Source organism: Nicotiana tabacum, chromosome 5, assembly GCF_000715075.1.
Source record: "Nicotiana tabacum cultivar K326 chromosome 5, ASM71507v2, whole genome shotgun sequence".
In the NCBI taxonomy this organism is placed as follows: Eukaryota; Viridiplantae; Streptophyta; class Magnoliopsida; order Solanales; family Solanaceae; genus Nicotiana; species Nicotiana tabacum.
The window spans coordinates 120624174-120630773 of NC_134084.1; the positions used below are offsets into that span (position 1 = coordinate 120624174).

General features: G+C 35.5%; 1 pseudogene; it reads right to left on the minus strand.

The window, feature by feature from the left end:
- Positions 1–3200: 3200 nt before the first annotated feature.
- On the minus strand, positions 3201–4814 carry LOC107793264 (alkane hydroxylase MAH1-like; annotated as a pseudogene).
- Between the last annotated feature and the right edge of the window lie 1786 nt (positions 4815–6600).

A 6600-nucleotide genomic window follows, 5' to 3' on the forward strand; every position in this document is an offset into this window, starting at 1 on the left:
TCATAACATGGCACGACATCACCCTTTGTACATTAACACTCAAAATATAGCACGACATCACCCTTCGTGCATTAACACTCGCATACGGCACGGCATCAACCTTCGTGCATTAACACTTTCCCTTGCCACATAACAATGAACAAGTAATAATAGGGAGATGTGATTAACAAGTATAAGCCTTACTTCAACAACAGTTCCACAATACCAATCTCAACTCGGACGCAATACTCAATTATCATCAAAACTCATAAACACGATAAGAACGAAAAGTTTAACAATTAACTAATCTAAACATGGATAATATGATCGAGAAAAGCAATAATTGCAAATAACAAGTCCCACCCGCATGCTATAACCCGACAACAACACATAAGTACTCGTCACCTCACACATACATTGTACCCAACATCTAAACACGTAGCAAATAGACAAATAAGTCCTAATCCCTCAAATCAAGGTTAACCACGATAATTACCTCACTCTAAAGACCAAACTCAAAGCTCAACCACGGCTTTGCCTTTCAAACAAGCCTCCAAATCAATAGAATCTAGCAAATTACCAATCAAACGATTCAAATTAAGCTTTAAGAACTACCCACGATTGCAAAGAATTCAATTTAGGTCATTATTGAAAAAGTCAAATAAAGTCAACATCCGGGCTCGCTTGGTCCAACCCCGAAATTCTGACCAAAACCCGATTACCCATTCACCCCAGAGCCCGATTATGAAATTTGTTTTGAAATCTGACCTCAATTTGAGGTCTAAATCCCTATTTTTCAAAAATCCCTAATTCTTCCCAAAACCCCCAATTTCCACCATGAAAACTCTAGATTTTAGGTTGAAATCTTAGGAAAAGAAGTGAAAGATTGAAAGACTAGTTTAGGATCACTTACCAATAATTTGGGAAAGAAGAGTCTTTAAAAAATTGCCTCTAGGGTTTCTAAGTTTAAAAATTTGAAGAATGAACCAAAAATCTAAGTCCCATTTTGATCAGTTGCAAATGTCGCATTTGCGACCTCGGTTCACAGATGCAAACCCCTCAAATGCGAAGAAAGCATCGCAAATGCAAAGACCTTCCCATCTCTGTTATCTTCGCAAATGCGCACTTGACCTTTCGCAATTGCGACCTTTTGATCGTATTGCGATCACTGGTTTCCCCAGTCCCACTTTGAAAATGATATGAGTAGCTCGCAAATGCGAATCTATCTGTGGCCGCAAATGCGAAGCCTGAACATGAAATTGCAAGGTTTGAGGCCTGCAACAAAACTGAAGCACACCAGCGGTGTTCTAGGTCCGAATTTCACTCTATAGCCTATCTGAAACTCACCCGAGCCCTCGGGGCTTTAAACCAAAAGTGCACACAAGTCTAAAAATATCATACGAACTATCTCGCGTGATCAAGTCGCCAAATAACACATATAACTATGAATTGAACACCAAATCAAATGAATTTTTAAGAAACTTTGAATCTTCTATTTTCACAACCGGATGTCCGAATCACGTCAAACCAACTCTATTTCTCACCAAATTTGACAGGAAAGTCATAAATATGGTATTAGACCTATACCAGATTCCGAAACCAAAATATGGATCAGATATCCAAAAGGTCAACCATTGGTCAAATATTTCAAATTCATTAAGCCTTTAACTTTGAAATTTCAACAAAGTCCGATAACTTGAGCTAGGAACTTCAGATTTCAATTATGGGCATACGCCCAAGTCCCAGATCACAATACGGACCCACCGGGACCGTCAAAATATTAATCCGGGTCCGTTTGCTTAAAATATTGACCGAAGTCAACTTAAATGGATTTTAAGGCAAAATTTTCATATTTTCTAAGTTTTTAACATAGAAGCTTTCCGGAAACACGCCCGGACTGCACACGTAAATCGAGGAGGACTAAAATGATGTAGTTAAGGCTTCGAAACATGGAATTAGATTTTTAAAACATAAGATGACCTATCGGATCATCACATCCTTTGACTCTCCAAATATAACTCGATCACATAAATTAGAATAAAAAAAGTAGTTTCTGAGGTATACACACTACAACATTACATTTAGTTGAATTTTTAATGTTTTATTGAGTATAAAAGTAATTAACATATGTATGTATGGTATATATAAATGAAGCATTATAGAATATAAGTGTTTTTCGGGTGGTATTTTCAAGTATTATTGTTAACAATCACGTCTATATATTGACGAAAAATTAAATATGGCATAAGAGTTTGAATATTTTTATAAGAGAACGATTTCCAATAATAATTAGCAAATTCCTTTTTGTTAGACACACGTTGTTTAGAAACAAAGCAAAAAAATTGAAAAGCAAAGAAGAAATACAGAAATAAAAATAACAAAATGAAAAAGGAAAAAGACTTGATGCGGCGTGGGCGGGTTATAAACAGATAAAAATGCCATGCGGGGCTGGGCGGGTTGAAAATTTTACGGGTTCAGCCAAACCCGCCCCCTGCACTGCACCTGCCCCACTGCCATTCCTAAATGACTACAATTAGGACAAGAATCGTACCTTGACAAATGAAAGAAAGAACAGAATGGTAGATTACTTCGTGTTCGTGTTAGGACCGAAAAAAGTTAGGTATCATACGGAAACTAGTAAATAAACCATGAACTACGATAAATCAGATAAAAAAAGAGAAATCTACCAAAAGAGACACAAATATTTAATGTGGTTCGGTCAATTGACCTACGTCCACGGACGGAGATGAGCAATCTACTATATATAAAAGAGAGTATAAAATATCGAGAGAATAGCGTTACGAAGAGGCAAACACAAGTGACACACTAACACTTGTCCCGTAAAGTTCTCCCCCTAAACACGACTCTCAAACCCCATATGGCTATATTGTGGATGCTCATCTCCGTCTGTGGACGTGGGTCAATTGACTGAACCATGTTAAATGTTTGTGTCTCTTTTGATAGATTTCTCTTTTATTATCTGATTTATCATCGTTCATGATTTGCTTACTAGTTGTCGTATGACACCTGACTTTTTTCGGTCCTAACAAGTTCGGTACCACGTTATCGCTTAAAGTGGTTAGTCCCATTTATTAGTACACAGCTTTCGATCATATAACAAAGTGTGGACATATTCTACGCAGTAAACATACTTCAAGCAGATAAAGAAAGAAAACAATTTCATTTGTATTATCTAAAAAGTTAAAGATTATACACGCATATGACATCAGTTTAGCACATTTTATTTTAATTAATTAAGGTACTTCAATTTTGTCAATGGACGCTTAGCTGGACCGAAGAGGAACCCTGTGAACGAGCCTAACTTTCAGACCATTTTTCACTTGAAGGATAATAGAAGAACTTGGAGAAATAATTTGACCTTCCACTAGTTGGACTTGGTAAATTTGTATGATTGTGGCTGCCACCATTTTCATCTGAATGAATCCCATTTCTTTCCCTATACAACGCCTTGGTCCAGCATTAAATGCTGGGAATTTGAAAGAAGGCACATGCTTAACCCTTCCTCGTTCCGTTATCCATCTCTCAGGCTTGAATTCTAAGCAATATTTTACCCATATAGTCTCCATTCTCCCTACTGTATAGAACGACAGCACAATTCTCGTGTTTGGACTAACACGATGACCGCTCGGAAGGATGTCATATTCAAGTGGAACTTTACGCTGCAAGGAAAGTGTTGGAAATAGCCTAAGCGTTTCACATAGAGCACCATGTAGATATACTAATTTTCGTGTTTTTTCCATGTTGAAAAACTTGAGGTTGTCATCTTCTTTTAGATGCAATTGATGTTGGATCTCTTTTCTAATTTTTACCTCTACTAAAGGATTTTCGGCTAAGAACCAGAAAAACCAAGTGAGGGTTGTACTTGTGGTGTCTCTCCCGGCAAATATCAAATTTAAGAAAGTGTCCCTCAAAAAATTGTGTACATTGCTCGAATCTCGATTGTTCCATTGATTGTATGCTTTTACATAGGCAGCAAATAAGTTGAAGTCCTCGTCTTTGATTGTTTTGTTCCTCAATTCTTCTTGTTTACGTGGAATGCAAGGATATAGAAACTGATCAAAAGCTTCCCATGCTTGAATGAGCTTCTTTTCTTTACCAATTTGAAGCCATTTTTGCAATTTCCAACAGCCTTCTGGCAATATATATATATATGGCGGTAAAAAATTGCATCCATAGCGTCGTCGAATGCTTTTTCGCATGGAACATGAGGCAAACCAATGGCTAAACTTCTTGGATTATGGTCAAGTAACAACTTGATAATAGCATCAAAACTGTATCTATGAAAAATATCTTGCAAATCAAATGGGGTGCCTTGTCTAGAAAAAGCATCAAGAATTGGTATAAGCCCTTTTTCAATAGATTCCCAACGTGTTCCTCTCTAACAAAGTTTGAAACTTGGCATGGCTCATCAAGGATATAGTGGTCTTCCTATGAAACTCCCAAAGCTCAGAATCAACATTGAAAATCCCATTTCCTAATATATCGAATATTTTACGGTACTCATGCCCTTTTGGATAGTTTGAGAAATTTCTACTAAGGATATGGTTGATATTTGCAGGATCACTAGTAATTAACATGTTCAAGTTGGCAAGAATAGGACCATGGAACTCAAATGTGCCCATAGTGTCTATAAGAACATCAGTTGCAAATTCATGGATGCGATGAGCATTTCGAATAAGCTCAGGTAACATTCCAACCAGAGGCCAATTTGTTGGCACTGAGCTTTTGCACCATCTGTTTGTAAGGTACCATGTAGAACAAGTGAAGCATATGATAATAATCAATAGAGAAAGAGAAAATTCAAGGACATTCATTGGGTCGGAGTTTCTTTTTCAAATGAGAGAGAGAGCGGAGAGGAACTATACATTTTATAGAGAAAGTTGTAATATTATTAGAAGAAGCGTAATAAAAAACTGAAGTCGTAAGTTGGGAAACTTGTTTTCGGATAGATTAATATTGGGGAACATATATTATGGATTTATTATTAGAACTCAAAGAAGTTATACATCAAAACTAATTATTTTTCAGACTTCCCAACTTATTTTTATGAGAGTATCTATTCTTTTTCCGGGTGTTATTAATATTAGTTTTAAATATACAATGTCGTCTGAATTAAAACTAGATTTTGATTTCATGCTTTACAAAAAATATAACAGCCAAAAAGTAATATTTCACACAGTGATCTAAAATCTGATTAATTCTGCTTCTATTTAGGATGCATATAGTTTCGTAATATCTAGTCGTTTACCTTTAAATTGGTCAAAATAATAATGCAGTATGCTATAAGATGAAAACAAATACTAGAAGAATAGCAAAAATTAAGAGCAAAACATTTTCTTATTTCAACTTATTCAGAAATTAGTGGTTGTGTACTCTATAAAAGAAAAATTAGACAACAAAAAAAAGCACATGGCCTCATAATTGAATTAGTAATGACTCCGTCTCCGTAAGGGACTCAACCGTCAAAAACTATAAAATAATGCCACCATCCATTATCAAATATTAGGAATTATTCGAAATACAATTATGGAAGTCATAATTATATTTTAACATGTAATCCATGTGAAATTTTAAGATGAGTATAGTGCCACCGTCTATATATATTATCAAATATTATTTTACGACTTTGTGCAGGAATCTTTTTGCCGGTCGTCGGCAGCAATGCTCTCTCACCAGCTTTCTTAAGTTGGGGTTTTAATCTTCTAAATTAATATGTTTTAATATGTTTCAAATCCTGACTTCTAATAGTGATGCCTGTATTGCAAATTTTACTTCTAATAGTAATTTAAAACAATTTTACTTTGTCTTAGTTTTTATTTCATCATAGTGATGCCTGTATTGCAAAGGTTAACTTGTATTCTTGTAAGGTCATCTAGGCGAAGTCTTAATAAAAGTCATTATATATATATATATATATATATATATATATATATATATATATATATATATATATATATAAGTTTCCCAATGGAACTTGGGTTGCATTGATCAAAATATGGTACAATTGAGGAGGGTGTGGCCTGTACTCAATGTCTACAAAAAGCCTGTGCAGTTAACAACAACAACAATAAATAAATAAATAAATAAATGTCACAGGAATATAACTATGTAATTTAACGGACCAAAAAAAAATTTAACTATATATCTAATCTTCATAAACCGTACTAGGTAGTTGTCACCTATCTAACTGACGTAAATTCTGTATTCCGATGCCTTAAAAACCTCTTTCGGCATTACCTTGATTTGCGTGCGCAGTCCGGGCGCGTAGCCGAAAAGCCATTATGTGAAAATCTGTGAAAATGATGAATTTTGACCTTAAAATGGATTTAAGTTGACTTCGGTCAATATTTTGGGTAAACGGACCCGGACCCGTTATTTGACGGTCCCGGATGGTCTGTAGGAAAATATGAGACTTGGGCGCATGCCCGGAATCGAATTCCGAGGTCCCAAGCCCGAGAAATAAATTTTTTAAAGAAAATTATTTTCTGGAATTATTTATGAGTTTTTGGAAATGAAATGTGTTTAAAACTTGATGGTATCGGGCCCCTATTTTGGTTCCGGCACCCGATACAGGTCTTATATGTGATTTAAGATAAGTCT